This window comes from Ictidomys tridecemlineatus, chromosome 6 (genome assembly GCF_052094955.1).
Source record: "Ictidomys tridecemlineatus isolate mIctTri1 chromosome 6, mIctTri1.hap1, whole genome shotgun sequence".
NCBI lineage: Eukaryota > Metazoa > Chordata > Mammalia > Rodentia > Sciuridae > Ictidomys > Ictidomys tridecemlineatus.
In genome coordinates, this window is record NC_135482.1 from 74,880,647 (window position 1) to 74,897,320 (window position 16,674).

Here is a 16,674-nt window from a genome sequence, read left to right on the forward strand (position 1 = left end):
TTAACTTTTGTTTGTAAGATCTGTCCAGTGATGAGAGAGGTGTGTTGAAGTCTCCCATGATTATTGTATGTTGGTCTATTATACTCTTGAACTTGAGAAGAGTTTGCTTGATGAACACAGCTGCACCATTATTTGGGGCATATATATTTATGATTGTTATGTCTTGTTGGTGTATGGTTCCCTTGAGCAGTATGAAGTGTCCTTCTTTATCCCTTTTGATTAACTTTGGCTTGAAATCTATTTTATTAGATATGAGTATGGACACTCCTGCTTGTTTCCGCATTCCATATGAGTGGTATGATTTTTCCCAACCTTTCACCTTCAGTCTATGAATATCTTTTTCTATCAAATGCGTCTCCTGTAGGCAGCATATTGTTGGGTCTTGTTTTGTGATCCATTCTACTAGCCTGTGTCTCTTAATTGGTGAGTTTAAGCCATTAACATTTAGGGTTATTATTGAGATATGATTTGTTCTTCTAGCCATATTTGTTTATTGATGTTACTAAACCTGATTTGTTATCCTCTTTGACTACTTTCCCCCCTTTACCGTCCTATCTCCCATTGTTGGTTTTCAATGTCATTTTCCATTTCCTCTTCCTGTAATGTTTTGCCAAGGATTTTTTGAAGAGATGGTTTTCTAGCTGCGAATTCTTTTAACTTTTGTTTATCGTGGAAGGTTTTAATTTCATCTTCTATCCTGAAGCTTAATTTCGCCGGATACACAATTCTTGGTTGGAACCCATTTTCATTCAGTGTTTGAAATATGTTATTCCAGGATCTTCTAGCTTTCAGAGTCTGTGTTGAGAGATCAGCTATTATCCTGATTGGTTTGCCCCTAAATGTAATCTGCTTTCTTTCTCTTGCAGCTTTTAAAATTCTCTCCTTATTCTGTATGTTGGACATCTTCATTATAATGTGTCTAGGTGTGGATCTCTTATGATTTTGCACATTCAGCGTCCTGTAGGCTTCTAGGATTTGTGATTCTGTCTCATTCTTCAAGTCTGGGAAGTTTTCTTGTATAATCTCACTGAATAGTCTGTTTATTCCTTTGGTTTGGAGCTCTGTGCCTTCCTGTATCCCAATGACTCTTAAATTTGGTCTTTTGATATTGTCCCATAATTCTTGGATGTTCTGCTCATGGTTTCTTAGCAGGCTTGCTGAGCTGTCTATGTTCTTTTCCAGTTGAAATACTTTGTCTTCATTGTCTGATGTTCTCTCTTCTAAGTGATCTAATCTGCTGGTAGTATTCTCAATTGAGTTTTTAAATTGGTTTAATGATTCCTGCATTTGTAGGATTTCAATTTGTTTGTTTTTTATTACCTCTATCTCCCTGTGAAATTGATCTTTTACTTCCTGGATTTGTTTGTCAATGTGATCTTTCATTGTCTGATTTTGCTGTCTCATGTCTTCCTTGAGACTCCAGATCATCTGAAGCATATATATCCTGTACTCTTTATCTGACATTCCATCTGTTGCAGCTATTACCTCTTCTAAAGTTGAGTTGACCTGCATTGCTTGTGGTCCTTTCTTTCCTTGTCTTTTCATACTGCTCGCGTTTCTTTCTGCTTGGTGCAACTGTTGTGTTTTTGAAATTTACCCTCTATTTATTTATATTGCTCTTGTATGTTGGGAAGTCTCCCTTGCAGGGTGGGTAGTGGCTGTGCTCCTCCTCTAATTAGCGTGGTCTGTCTACCACGCTAATCGGTCGCAGGTCTGCCCCCACTGCGGGCACGGGTGGCTGTTCTGCTCTGACCCCACTCCAATTGTGGTAACGTAACTACCACGCCCTGGGGTCATTGGTCCTGATCTGGATGTGGGTGGCGGCTCTGCTGAGTCCCCACTCCAATTGGTGTGACGTGTCTACCATGCTGGCAGGCCTCTAGGCCGGTGGGTCGCAGTTCTGCACAGCCCCCACTCTCAATGGGGGTACCTGACTACCTCTCCAACGGGTCGCTGAGCCCCCTCCGGACCCGGGCGGCGATCCTGCTCCTCCCCCACTCCAACCAGTGTGACGCGACTGCCTCGGTGTTACGTGTCCACCACGTTGGCAAGCTACCTGGCCTGTCTTGCCAGTGGGCCGCTGGTATGCCTGCCCTGCTTGCTCAGAAGGCAGCTCTGCACAGCCCGTACTCCAAATGAGGTTACTTGGCTACCGCGCCGCAGGGTCGCTGGTCCTATTCTAGGCGTGGGCGGCTTCTCTCTTCAGCCCCAGCTGCATTTGGGGTGTCATGATACCACGCCGGCGGGTCACTTGGCCTGCTCTGGGCGCAGGTGGAAGTTCCACTCTGCCCCCACAGCACCCAGCAGGACCCTGACTGAGAAGCAGTCACCGCTGGTTCCCTAGCCTTGGGCCAAAGCAGCTTAGGTAGCAAGAACCCCGCCTTTCTGATCCCGATACACTCTCCGCTGGGAGCTGGCTCCATCGAGCGACCCCCACGGGTTCCCCAGCCCCAGGCCAAAACTGTTCCGGGAGTCAGAACCCAGTCGCCCCAAGCTCAGCGCACGCTCCACTTGGAGCTGGCCTCCACCAGCAGTCTCCGCAGATTCCTCAGACCTGGGCCAGGTTAGCCCCGGGAACCCGAGTCCCGCTGCTCAGTGCCTGGCGCACGCCTTGCCAGGCAGGAGCCTCTAAGAGTATTCTCCACAAGATCCCCAGTCCCGATCCTGAGCAAGAAATCTGTCTGCTAGACGCAGGCAAATACCAGCCTGAAATCCCCTGTTCCGCAGCTGAATGAGCTGAGATCAGTAGGACAATGGGATGATTCCATCATCTCACCGAGATGGCAGCTGCTGTCCTCCTCTGTGGTCCGACCGGTGACTGGAACCACCGCTTCTCTCCTCTGTCTCAAAGCCGGAACTCAGCACTAAGCGCTGCCAATGTATCACTGGCGGGAGCCCCCCGAATCCGTGTCGCTGTTCCCCCACTCCAGCACCTTGCCGATCCCCAGCACGCGCCACAGACTCCAGCCGCGGGGCGATCGCCTATCAGGCTATGCGACCCTCCGTGCGGAGAAATGGAGCTCCCACAGCCGAACCTCGCACGATGGAAATCTGTCCACTAGATTCTGGAACGCCTCAATTTCACTGGAAATTCCCAACAAGATAGCCTTCAGCCGTTTCTCATCGTCTTTCTCCGGCTCAGTGACGCGGCGCACTGGGGTGATGCACTCCCTTCGCCGCCATCTTCTGGTCTCTAGCTGAGATATTTTTAAAAAAACCCACTTCACTGGGAAAGCAGTTCATAATCTCATTCCAAAAACAACTATAGGAAATTATAGATTTATAATTTTACTTATATATTTATAAATATACATATATATAATTTTGAAATTAGAATAGAATTATATTCACCTTCTTTTTCTATTCTTACCTATTCTCCTTCTGCTGTAGTTGATAAGTGAGTGGCTTCCAAATCTCCCTTGCCATCTTCCTGTCCTTCCTGAGCTCCCATAGGCTGCTGTACCGATGCACATGGTCCAAAACAAATCCATGCCTAACCACAACCCATCACCATCTTTGCCTCTAATCTTGATTCCTTCTATAACTTTGTCATTTTCTCAGTGTTGCTATTTGGAATCAATTTTTTACTCATTAATCCTATTTCATGGCATCTAATTACCAAATATTGTTGCACCTTTATATTTACTCGTAAACTTCTCAGTCATCCTACTCATGTCTTTAACTTTCTTCATGATGAAGGCAATTCTCATTTATTCTCTCCTTATCCTTATTTTCCATTTTAATATCTGTGCATCAATCATATATAACATGTTTAAATCATTTAGTCAAATGAAACTGTAGTAGAAAGTATAAATAATGAAAAGCACAGCCCAGGACTGCGCTTTCTTGCCTGCTCTAATGAACAATGACTTCTGAGTGGTTTTAGAGTTTACTTAGAAAATACTCCCTAGGAATGGGGCCAAACCTACAATTTATTGCTCTCTTTAGTTTTCTTTAAATTTTTCAACCTTCCACATAGCAGTTACAAGAGGAGAAAGATTCTAATATGATAGCACCTATAGCCTTTTGCTGCTATAAACTAAGAAGGATCTGGTGTTGACTACTAAGTTTTAATTAAAGTTTTAAATTAGAGAGAAGTGAACGTCCTTTGGAGACTATGGCATTAACCTGGGAAGAGTCCCATGATTACTTGCCAAAGGGACAGAAAAGACTTAGTATGAGAAACACAGGATGAGTTGAGAAAGGGAAAGAATATTGTGATGTCCGTGATATGGGCTAAGATTGAGGCAGTCCTCAAAAACTTCAAGCAGTTTGTTGGGATAAACTCAGGTAGTATATGCTACTAATAAATCTCTAAAAAAAAAAAACTTAAAGCAGAGAAGGAATCTTCATCTTCTGGTGAAATGCCTATGAGATATTGGGGAGACTTGGTGAAGTAAGATGAGGAAGAGATATTCAAGTTCAGTCATAGGCTATGAGTGGAACCACCATGGTGTTTTAAGAGACCAGGCTGTAGTTTGTATACAAAATCACCTTCAAATGTTTTGTTGCTGGATTCATTCTTTGAATGTCACGACAAGCTGAGTGTTGAACAGTTCTGGCTTCATTTAGGTCTCAAAGTGATGATAATGTCCAAAACAGTTTCAGACATTACACTGCTGTAGCAAGTGTCAGTATTCAGAAGCATGATTCGAAGTCTTTTTACTACTTTTATGGAATTTAAATGCATTCCATCTTCAGATTTCATGCCCCCAAAAAACAAACCTTAGGTATTCTCAAGCATTATAATACATGAATTGCTTTTTGTAGGCTATGAAAATGATATCAATTCATAGGATCACTGATCTTTAAAATAATTAGGTAAACCATAGGTTAGATTTTATCTCCATTGTACAAGTGATAAAAAGTTTAAATGCATAAATATTGCTCAAGTTCATGAAGATATGGAGACAGAAGTTGGCAGAGTGACAACTAAATTATGCTTCAGATCCCACTTCCAAAATCCCTAAATGGATAGTGAATTCTATAATTCTCCTATAAACATAGACAAATACAGTGTTTGAAGTGTTTTTGGTTTTATGTTTAGTTTGTGCTTTTGCTTTGTCTTTCCTCTTTTTCTTTTTAAAGTTTTCTAATTTGATAGAGGATTCAGTAGGCTGTATGTATTAACAAAATACAAGACATGAAAGATAATTCCTACTGTCAACCTTTTGGTGCCCACTATTAGTGTGATAGGAAGCTGCTTCTTCCTTAAAATCTTCTTATTTGGATCACAGTTTTGTGACCTGTAAATTATGTGGTCCTTGGGAAATTTCATGTGTGGGTAGGTGATAGGGCTACCTTACCAGGTATTTGAGGGTATATCAAAGAATGTCAACTATCAATATTTTCTTCTCTTTCTTTTATGTTTTTAGAGTCACATCTCTATTTCAAAAAAAATAAAGTTGATATATGCATACACTTATTATCAATATTAAAATAAAATTTATGGCCGGGCGTGGTTGCGTATGCCTGTAATTCCAGCAACTTGGGAGGCCTGAGGCAAGGGGATTTCGAGTTCAAACCCCGCCTCAGCAATTTAGTGAGGCCCCAAGCAACTCAGCAAGACCCTGTCTCTAATAAAATATATAAAAAGGTTGAAGATGTGGCTCAGTGCTTAAGTGCCCCTTGGTTTAATCCCTGGTAAAAAAAAAAATAAAAAATAAACTTTTTAAATGAAAGAATTTATATGTATATGTATATATATAATATTTAATATTAGTATTTAAAATTTAACAATTAAAGCAAAAGAGATGGACACTTTGATTAAATAGACAAAATATATGAACAGGTGATTCATAATGACATTAATAATTAGTCATTAATAATGACAAGAACACCTAAATAGTTCCTCACAAAAATATATTCTCAAGTCACCCTCACCCTAACCTGCTCTCCTATTTCAACCTCCAAAGAGAAAATCACATTAACTTTTCTTTTCTCTTTCCCCTCTTCTTGTTAAATTAGTTAAAAATTTAACTTAATATATAAATAAATCATTTAACTTAACATATAAATAAAATCATTTTATTTAATAATCCAGATTTTGTATGTGCTAGTGATTTGCTGAAAATATGAATTCAATATTACCAAAGATACCAACTCAATACTATGGTTCAAAACAACAGCAGTATAATCACCTGCCACTACCCTTAAATACAGAGTAACTTGGAAGGTAAAAAGGCAGCTTAGTGTTAGCAATTAGACTCATCTTTACCTCAAGCATTTTTATATGACTTGGGTTAAAAAATAAAAATTATATATATATATATATTTTTTTTCTCTATACAGCAAATTGTTCATTTGGATTCAGTCACTGGATCAAAGATAAATCTCACCAGGCACGGTGGCACATGCCTATAACCCTAGCACATGCCTATAATCCTAGCAGCTTTGAGATTACAGGAAGATCTTGAGTTCAAACTCAGCCTCAGCAAAAGTGAGGCATTAAGCAACTCAGTGATTCCTTGTCTCTAAATAAAATACCAAATCAGGCTGGGATATGGCTTAGTGATCAAGAGCCCTTGTGTTCAATCCCTGACAACCCCCTGCCAAATAAAAGATAAATCTCATGATTGTTAAACATAAAATACTATATGTTTTGTTTTGTTTTTTAGTGAGGGGAGTTGAAGTTTCAAACATCAAGCAGTTTTTAGATTATTTTGATTACATAAATTTCTGAAATATTTACTGATCATGTATTTTGTGCAAAATTGATAAAGTAAAGCAGATAATAGAAAGGAAGTAAGGTAACTTCTATCTTACTACTGAAGGTTAGAAGCTAAATGGGGATAAAAAAGATAATATATGGCAGAAGATAGGCAATCCTAATTGGGGTCAGCATTGACCAAGAATGGTTTGATGGAGTCTGGGGCATTTGAATTGGAACTGGACAAAGGTAGAGTTTCAACAGAGAGAAAGTGCTAAAAAAAAATTTCAAAAAGGATTGTCTAAGACTACAAGAGACAAAGTCATGTTTAGAATTATAGTAAATTTTTCCTTTTTCCAGTTTAAGGGAAGATTGGATGAGAAAATTTTTGCAAGTAGAGTATGGAAATCTTGAAAGCTGTGTTAAAGATTCAAACTTAATTTCATAGCCAATAAAGAGCTGCAATGACTGAAGCTCTGCTTTTTAAGATGGGTGCACCAACTGTAATTAAAAGAAATTAAAATGGAGAAGGCATGGAACAGCAACAGTGGTTTATGTGAAGATAATAAGGGTCTGAGGTAAAAAGTAAAAAAAAGTGAATAATGAAATGTTAAGGGTGTGGCAAAAATGAGAACTATTATGGAGGCAATATTTACTGGTATTTTAATAGTTTTGAAATATCATAATTTACCCTAAAGTATATTTGAATTCATTTAATATTCAAAATCAGCACACTAATCAAGGAAAGAACATTACCAGGAACCCCTGAAGATTTCTGTTTCTCTCCATGCTCTACCCATTATGCTGACCTTTGCTAGTATAGGTTATTTTCAATTGCTTTAATACTTCAGATGATTAGAACTACTCAGGCTATTCCTTTGTATTTGATTTTCCTTAACATTATACATGTGAGTTGTATCCACATTTTTTGCATGCTGGCTCATGGCTTTGATTTTGGACACATCAAATTTGAGGTACAGTGTTCATGAGACATCTAAGTGGAAACCTTCATGGGTTTTGGAGTTTCACAGGATGGTGAGAACTGAAAGTGTGGAATTGGTTGAAAGTACTGAGAGACAGACTGTAGATACAGAAGCGTGACTGAGAATAGAACCCTCATAGAGCCCTCCAGTTGGTGGTTATAGGAGGATAATACAAATCTACATCCCAAAGAGACTGATGGAGATGCTTACCTAGATGTCTCCTCATCACCTCACACTTGGTGCTTTTAAAGCAGAATTCATCATTTTGTATCCCCCCCCACCTCCTCAGTCCCAATTCTTGAAGTCACTTAGGCACCAAACTTCTGAGCCAATTGTGACCCTTTTTTCTTTTTTATCCCTTTAGTTACTCATTGAGTCTATTACTTCTTTCATTTGTTTCTTAATTTTATTCTTATTGACATTCCTTGAAACTATTTCAATGATCTCTCAAAGGTGTTTCAAACTCTGGCCTCTTAACCACTTGAAAAAAAAATGCAATTTTTTAAAAATTTTGTTTGTTAAGCCAGGAACTATGCCAAGAATGCTATAAAAAATATGTCCTTTAGTTGTCATAAAATCCTATAAGGAAACTTGGGCTTACAGAGTTTAATTACTGGCTGTCATAGAGACACAGTTTCAACCTAGATACACAGGAGTCTAAAGTTGTTTGTTAACTCTGTTTTCTTTCCTCACAAAATCACCACATCTGTTTTTCCTCAAGTAGATTTTTAAGTGTTCTATTCTGTACTCGTCAGCTTTCTGTTTATGGGAGAAAAAATGCCCGAAATAATAAACTTAAAAGAAGGAAAGTGTTATTTTGACTCAAAGTTCCAGAAGTTTCCATCCATGGACAGCTGGTTCCATTATTTTGGGGCCTGTGGTGGGAAAGACCATCATGGTAAGGAGCTGATGACAGAACAAAGATGCTCACTTTATGGTGGCTGAGATACCAAAGAGGAGAAGGGGCTGGAATCCCAGTGTTCCCTTCAGCCCACTTCCTAAAGGTTCCTTCCTCCTGTGGCAGGCACCACAGGCTGGGGGCCATGCCTATTCCACATGGGCCTCAGAGGAACATTTAAAATCCAATACATAACAAGAGACGGATACCTCATGTCTCTCTTTAACCTCTTACTTTCTAAAATTCAGTGAATAAATTTGTCAAAATATGTGCAGCTGTACTTTTTCTTGGTAAATCCTCACTGTTTGTTTGTTATTATAACCACCTTTATTTATTGCAAAATTTGACACCAAGTATTTGAAAGCTACTCCTTGTTTTTCCTTTTCATATAATCATTAAATTTCCTAGAACCTCCTAAGATTTTTCAAAATCTTTAATTTCTGGTATTATTTCTTTAAATGTTATCTATTTTTCTACTGTTATAAATTGCTATCTATTTTTCTACTGTCATAAAATCTTAGAGAGGAAGCTCTTTTCGGAATTGTCTAGTCCAATCTTTCAGTTCAACAAGGAGAAAATGAAGGTGTGACCAAAGTGATGCTGTGCTTAAACATGCACATCTTGTTAGTGCCAGAACTTGCAGTTCCTAAATTTGGATGTAATGTTTTTTCCATTAAACACATTACTCTGTCATTTTGGTATTTTTATTTAATATATTTAAAACATATACATGTGTGTATATTCCTTTATGTATACTCTTTACATTTTACATTGAATTTTTTTTCAGCAATTTCTGAAAGTCTTCCTGCTTTTATAGTTGACGACTACCTTAATACTGACTCTAGTTCCTCAGAAGAAACTGCTCTAATTACTTGAGATTTGTCCTTTGCTGTTTATACCTCTAGCTTCAAGTGAAGATACTGATTTTTCTTGGTTCTCAATTCAGATTTTTATTTTTCTCCTCTCTCTATACATTTCTCAAATCCCTATTCTTCCATAGTTTTCCAGAATTTTTGTTAATGTCAATATTTCCTATCTATATAAAAATGAGTATTTTTTTAAAGCTGAGACTTATAATATTATCCTTTGAATTTGCTTAGTTTAGTACATGTCTTCAATATCTTCCCCATCTATGTTTGACAGTCACACATACAAGCTGCATTCTCATTGTCCCATGTGAGATTTTATATGTAGATAATTTTAAGATATACTTTTTAAGAATAGTTTTAAATTCAGCATTCTAGCCCTGAGAACTGTGACCAATACATTTTTATTGCTTAGAAGTCACCTAATGTGTTTTGTTATAGCAACTCGAATGGACTATGACAGTCCTTAGTTGGGATTTGTTCAATTTTTTTTCTCTGGTGACTAGATTGAACTTGTGAAATTTCAGGAGCACGATTACAGAACAAAGAGCTGTCCTCATCACAGCATATCGAGGGTGCATCGTGTCCACATGATGGATCACTTGTGCTCACCTGGGTCACTTGGCTGGGCTAATGTCTGTCAGGTTTTTCCGCTGTAATTTCACCCCCCAACCCCCACCACATTCTGTGCTGTATTCTTCACAAAGGAGCCAGTATTGTCCTTCCATACTTAAGGGGCAGTTTTCTTCTTTGAGGACACCTATATAAATTGTTTGAAATTCTTTTGCTTGCCCAGGAGGGTTCTCTCTCTCAGTATGGACTCATGGGAATTTACTTTGTGCTTTGGTTTATGCTTTAACATTTTGTTGCCAAGTTGTTCCAGTTTTGGACACTGGGAAATCTGTCTGTTGGTTCCTGTGACTCTTGACACAGAGACACAATGCCCACTGTTGTGAGATTTTGTCTTTTGTCCTCACTGTTGACCATTTCTTTCTTTTCGGTAGTGTAAGTTCTCCAAGGACATCTTGTATACTTCCTGTACCATTCTTAAAATCAGCCATTTCTCTAAGAAGTCTTGGTTCCTTTATTGGAGAACATATTAGACTTTGCTCCTACCAACCCCATATATTTACTTAATTTCTCAATTCCAGCACACGTTTGGTGGTTTTAGAGTTGCTCATCCATAGCTCAGTGGGAAATTACTTTTCAAGTACAGTACAGTGCTTGTGTTTTGCCTTTTGTCTTACAGATCAGATTCATTTCTAAATTTAGAACCATTTTGCTCCCATACCCTTTAGCGAGGTACTTGTTGGTCACATTCTGCATTCTATTCTAAGATGCCCTGATCACCTAAATGACTTTTTAAAAATTGCAAACAACAAAGTTCACTCTTTGACTATGAAATTCTATGGTTTTGACATGTGCATTATATTCACTATTATAATATTTTACATAATAGTTTTCTTTACCCTAAAAACAATCCCCTGCATTTCACTATTCAATTTTCTTCCTTCTAACACCTGTCAAACACTGATCTGATATTTTTGTTGTTGTTGTTGTTTGTTTTGTTTTGTTTTTGCAGTGCTGGAAATTGAACTCAGGGCATTGTGCATGCTAAACAAGAGCTCTACTACTAAGCTATATCCCCAGTCCTTGATCTTTTTATTTTAAATACCTTTATTTTAATTATTTAATTTATTTATGTGGTGCTAAGGATTGAACCTAGTATCCCACGCATGTGGGGCAAGCACTCCACAACTGAGCCACAACCCCAGCCCCCACCCTGATCTTTTTTAATGTCTATAATTTTGCCTTTTCTCTATGTCATATAATTGGAATAATATAGCATCAAGCTTTTTCACAATGCCTTTTTTCACTTGGAAGTATGCATTCAAGATGCATGCATATCTGTTCATTTGCTAGTTTATTCTTGTTTTATTCTGAATAGTATAACATGTCAATCTATTTCAATTTGTCCATTCAACTCTGGAAGAAGTTCTTGTTTTTTTTCTATTTGGTCACAATTATAAATAAAGCTGTTATAGATATTTGTATGCAATTTTTTATAGATATAAGTTTTTAAACCAGTTGGGTAAATACCTAGATATACAATTGTTAGATGATACAACAAGACAATGTTTAGCTTTATAATAAACTACTAGTCTTCCAAAGCAGCTCTATATTCTGAATTCCCATCAGTAATAAGTGAGAGTCTGTGCTACTCTGTACCCTTGCCATCAATTGGTATTGTCAATATTTATGTATTCTAGACATTCTATAAGTGTATAATGGTATTTTGTTTTAATTTGTATTTACCTACTAATACATGATTTTGAGAACCTATTTGTATGCTTATTTGTCATGTTTATCATCTTTGATGTCTTTTGCCCATTTTTAAATTGGGTTGTTTTGTTTCCTTGTTGAGTTTGAGATATTTTGTGTATTTGGGCTATAAATCTTTTATGGAATATATATACTGGGAATATTTCCTCCCAGTCTATGATTTGTCTATTCTTTTAAGTGTTTTTTGCAGAGCAGAAATTTTTAATTTCAATATATCAATTTTCGTTCATGGATTTATGCATTTATGTTCGTGCATTTATGTTGTATCTAAAAATCTCACCAACAAATGCAAAGTAAGAAGATTTTTTTATTTTCTATTTTCCCTGTAGAAAATTTAGAAATTTTCATTTTAAATTTAGGTCTCTGTGTTGGTCAGCTTCTGCTGCTATGACAAAATACCTGAGGTAAGCAACTTCAAAGGATAAAAGGCTTACTTTGACTCTTGGCTTTAGTTCATAGTCACTTGGGCCTATTGCTTTTAGAGCCTCTAGCAAGGCAATATATCAAGGTGGAAATGCATGGCAGAGGAAACCTGTCTACCTCATGAGAAACAGAAAAAAAGAAACAGGAAGAGACTGGAGTCTTCGTATGCCATTCAAGGCCTCGTTCCCAATGACCTAATTTCTTTATATTATGCTTCTAGCTACTAAAGGTTCCCAATAGTGCCGCAGGCTGGTGACCAAGTCTTTAACCCACAGGTCTTTGGAAGACATTAAAGATGAAAGCCAAAGTGCCATATTAGTCTATTTATGCTGCTATTACAAAATACCTGATTCTGAGTAATTTATAAAGTTCAGACATTGGTTCTGGAGATGTATAAGTCCAAGATCATGGTGCCAGCAGGTATTGTGTCTGGCAAGGTCCCAGTCTCTACTTCCATGAAGGTGCTTTGTTGTTGCATCCTTCAGAGAGGAGAAATGCCATGACTTCATACAGCAGGAAGGATGGGAGGAAAATAGAAGGGCAAACTTCCACACCAAGCCCCTTCATAAAAGCACCTAATTCCAACTTCATGACTTGTGATTACTTCCTAAAGATCATACCTCTTAATACTATTGCATTGGGAATTCAATTTCAGTATGAATTTTTAAGGGGATAAAAACATTCAAACCATAGCAGTCTCTAATCCATTTTGCATTAATTTTTCATGTGTAAATGGTATAAGGTCTGCACATAACAGTTGTAGGAGTATTCACTTGTGTAGCTGACTCACACTGTAGCAGTAAGTTCTTTTCAATCTCTGAAAGCAGTGAAAAAATTTAGATGTGGAGCTCTTCTCTCTGTGATTTAAACTTTAGCAAAACAAAACATTTTCTTGGATGTAACTGACAATCTTTTCAATGCAAATCTATGTAGAGGCATTTGACCATCAAAACCTGTTTTGCACTTTTAACTTCATAGGAAACTTGTGGCTTCTGTCACCAACAACAGCTGTGTTGCAAAAACTGAGGAAAATTTTTTAAATATCCTCTATCTTGTTTTGAAAGCTATCTCCCTGAAGCAAGTAACATATAAACCAATATTTAAAGTTATTTAAAGTTTAGTAAAATTTTTATTGATCACAATTATGCTACAATAATGAATGACAGAATAAGATATTTTTTAGATTTACCTAAGATTTCATTTTCAATTGAAAAAAATCCCCTACTAGTTAATGTGCATGAATTTTTATTTAGGGGAAAAAGGCTTCGCTGAATACACACAAGGTAGTTGGAAGTTTGAGCTAAAATTTTCTCCCATTTTAGAAAAAGATCACAGGGGTATTAGGGATAGATTTAAGAATGAGCCAGAAAAAAATATAATTCTAGATCTTTTCATAGCATTGACACAAGTAGAAAATCATGCAGAAATTTGCTATTGTATTGGCAACAGGGAGGGAGTTAGCAAAGGAAGAAAATACTTTGTCTTTTATCAACCAACAGGAAGTTATTGAATGTTACCAAGTAAAACTTTTCAGCATTCTTTTAATAGCCAGAGGATGTGCCTTTTGGTGCTGTGGTACCAAGGTACCCCTTTGGTGACCACAGAGCCTATGAATATTGAGCGAGGAAATCACACAGAATAGAATCCGAGTCCTTTGAGGATGCTTGCCTTTGCAAAGTGATATCATTCCAACTCTGTGCAATGCTGATTTAACTTCCAGCATGTCTCTGAATGTTAAACATGCCACACACTGAATTCTGAGATATAATATTTCAATTGATTCAAACCTCACTGGATTGGAACTTGACCTGGATATAATCCCTTGCCTTTTACTGAAATTGAATTTAGACATAAAGGCTTTTTTTTTCTACCATGGAATAGAAAATTTGACATAGTGTCTGGTATCAGCTATGACTTTAAGAAACATTTTTCTTGTCAAACTTTTGACAGGGCCTTCATTAGTGTGTGCCCAGTGGTAGAAAATGTACATACAGGCGTACTTAGAAGATTCCAGATTGTGACAAGCCTGATAAGAAACAACTCTAGTATAAATCATATGTACGCTTAATTTATGCTATTTATGCTTAATTTTTCAGTGTGTGAGACATGGACTGAAGATGAAACTATACTTGGTGGCAAACAATAATAAGAAAATAGTTTTCTGGTAATTTTTTGAAAGCATCAACCAAAATATGAAACTCTCAAGTTTTATATAACTTCTATTATGCTTAAATGCTATTATTATTAAATTTTCATTAAAGTCGTCTTTAGTGCATGATGAAAAAAAAACTAATATGTATGTGTTAAGAAGAACACAATAAGAAGACTCATTGAGGATAGTAGCATACTTGCAATTCCAGTAACTCTGGAGGCTAAAGCAGGAAGATCACAAATTCAAGGACAGTCTCAGCAATTTGGCAAGGCCCTAAGCAACTTCACAAGACCCTGTCTCAAAATTTAAAAAATAAATATGAAGGGCTGGAGATATGGCTCAGGGGTTAAGCACTATTGGGTTTAATCTCTGATACCCCAAACAAAGCAAAACGAAACGAAATAAAAATAAAAATGAACACTCAAAACAATGGAGACCCAGGAAAACAATTGAGATTGCTATGTGATAGTAATAGAAAATTCCTGGGCTAAGAGTCATAGGAATTGAATATTAGTTTCTGTTCTGCTAAATAACTTTTTAGGCTAAGTGATCACTTTGTTTCTTGATTTGTCCATCTGCCACATTGGGGGTCACAGCATCTGAAGTTTCTTCAAATCTTTAGCTTCTACCTATAAGATGGAATAATACAGGTGAAAACATTTTGAAAAAATATAAAAAGGGCAAAGATGTTACTTTGATTGGTGAAATCTCTTACCTGCAGAGGAGAACAGGGGCAGATTTCACAGCTGTGACTGACAAGTGGGGTGATTCTGTGTTCAGGTGTTGCTTGTAGGGCTGACCTGCTTCTTTGGGCTGAGCCTTGCAGGACTGAGGGACTCCACTCAAACTACTGCTAAGAGGGTTGATGCCTTAGATGGCCTGGACACCTAGAGCCTTTTCAGCAAAAGATGAAGGACAGGGTGAGGACAGAAATGCTTGCAAATTTTCAGAATCATGTAACCCCTTCTTGGAAGCAGAAACATACTAGGACAATTTCCATAGCAGAATTTTACTTCTTTTAGCTTTTGAAAAGATCAGAAAACTGCCAGTCATTCTCACAGATCGGCTTTCTTCAACTGTCCTTTCTAGCCTTTTGAGAATCTGTAGTCTTGGCCCCAAGTGATAAGTGCTCACTAGTAACCCCAGCTTCTCAGGAGGCTTGAGGCAGGATGATTTTAAGTGTGAGCCTATCCTGGGCAATTTAGTGAGACACTGCCTGCCCCCACTCTCAAAGAAGAAAAATTAGCTTCATTGGGTAGAGAGGCATCCTACAACATGGAGGCTGAGATGGGCGCATTACTTAAGTCCAGGAGTTTGAGACCCTTAAACAAACAAACAACAACAAAAAAAAATCAGCAGTCTCATGGACTCTATTTGTTAAGAAAAAAAGATGACAAGATTAGGGTTTTTAAATCATATTTACATACCTATATTTCATCAGAGAATTATCAGCTCAAAATGCAGTTTATATTTTAATTTTCCCAATGTTCTTCTTCCCTGGCATCCCCTCTCTCAGCTTTTTAAAAGATATGTTTATTCATTCATTCACTCATTAAATAGATAACACTAACATAATTTATCAAAATATGTATTAAAAAGCTTTCTCCTGTTTATCAAGTTTTTTCCTCTTACAGAAAAACTTATTTTTCTACTTGCTTCTTTATCTGTCCTGTGTTTCTCTAATGTATATCAAAGCAATTGTGTATGTGTGTTACTTCTCTGCTTTCTCACATAAAAATTTACATACCAAAGATACGCTTGTGCCTTTTGTCCCCAAGTTTTCCTAATACAGTTTGCCATTTAGGTACTTTGTAATGTTACGGTCACATGATACCATTTATAGTAAGTAGAAAAAGCCAAGTCAGATTCATTGAAAAGGTTATTGCCCTTCTGAGGAGGAAATTAAATCCTATGTAGCAATTTTAATTTTAAAGTAAATTGTGGTGCTGTGGCTTAGTCCTGACCCTAAGCAATAATCTCATCTCACTGTCCTAGAGCTTTCTGTTGGCATCTGATGTCCTCAATATCCCAAAGAAGTCATTACATAAAAGTGCTTTAAAAGAAACTTTGAATTCAATTAAATTTCAGAAGAAACTTGGCTTCTTTGTTTTGTTTCTCTTTTACTTTAATTTTTTAAATGAGAGGATAAGGAAAGTAGTTTAGATTTTTTAACTTAAGTAATGAACAGATGGGGAGAAGACAGAAGCTATGAAAAGCTAATGTTCATGTATCCATCCATCCATTCATTCACAAACATTACTGAGCTCCTGCTATACTCCAGACATAATTCTGTGCCCTGGGGATATGGCAATCTGAAAGGCCCCTCTCATGCCATCTTGATGCCTATATTGTAGTCTCTA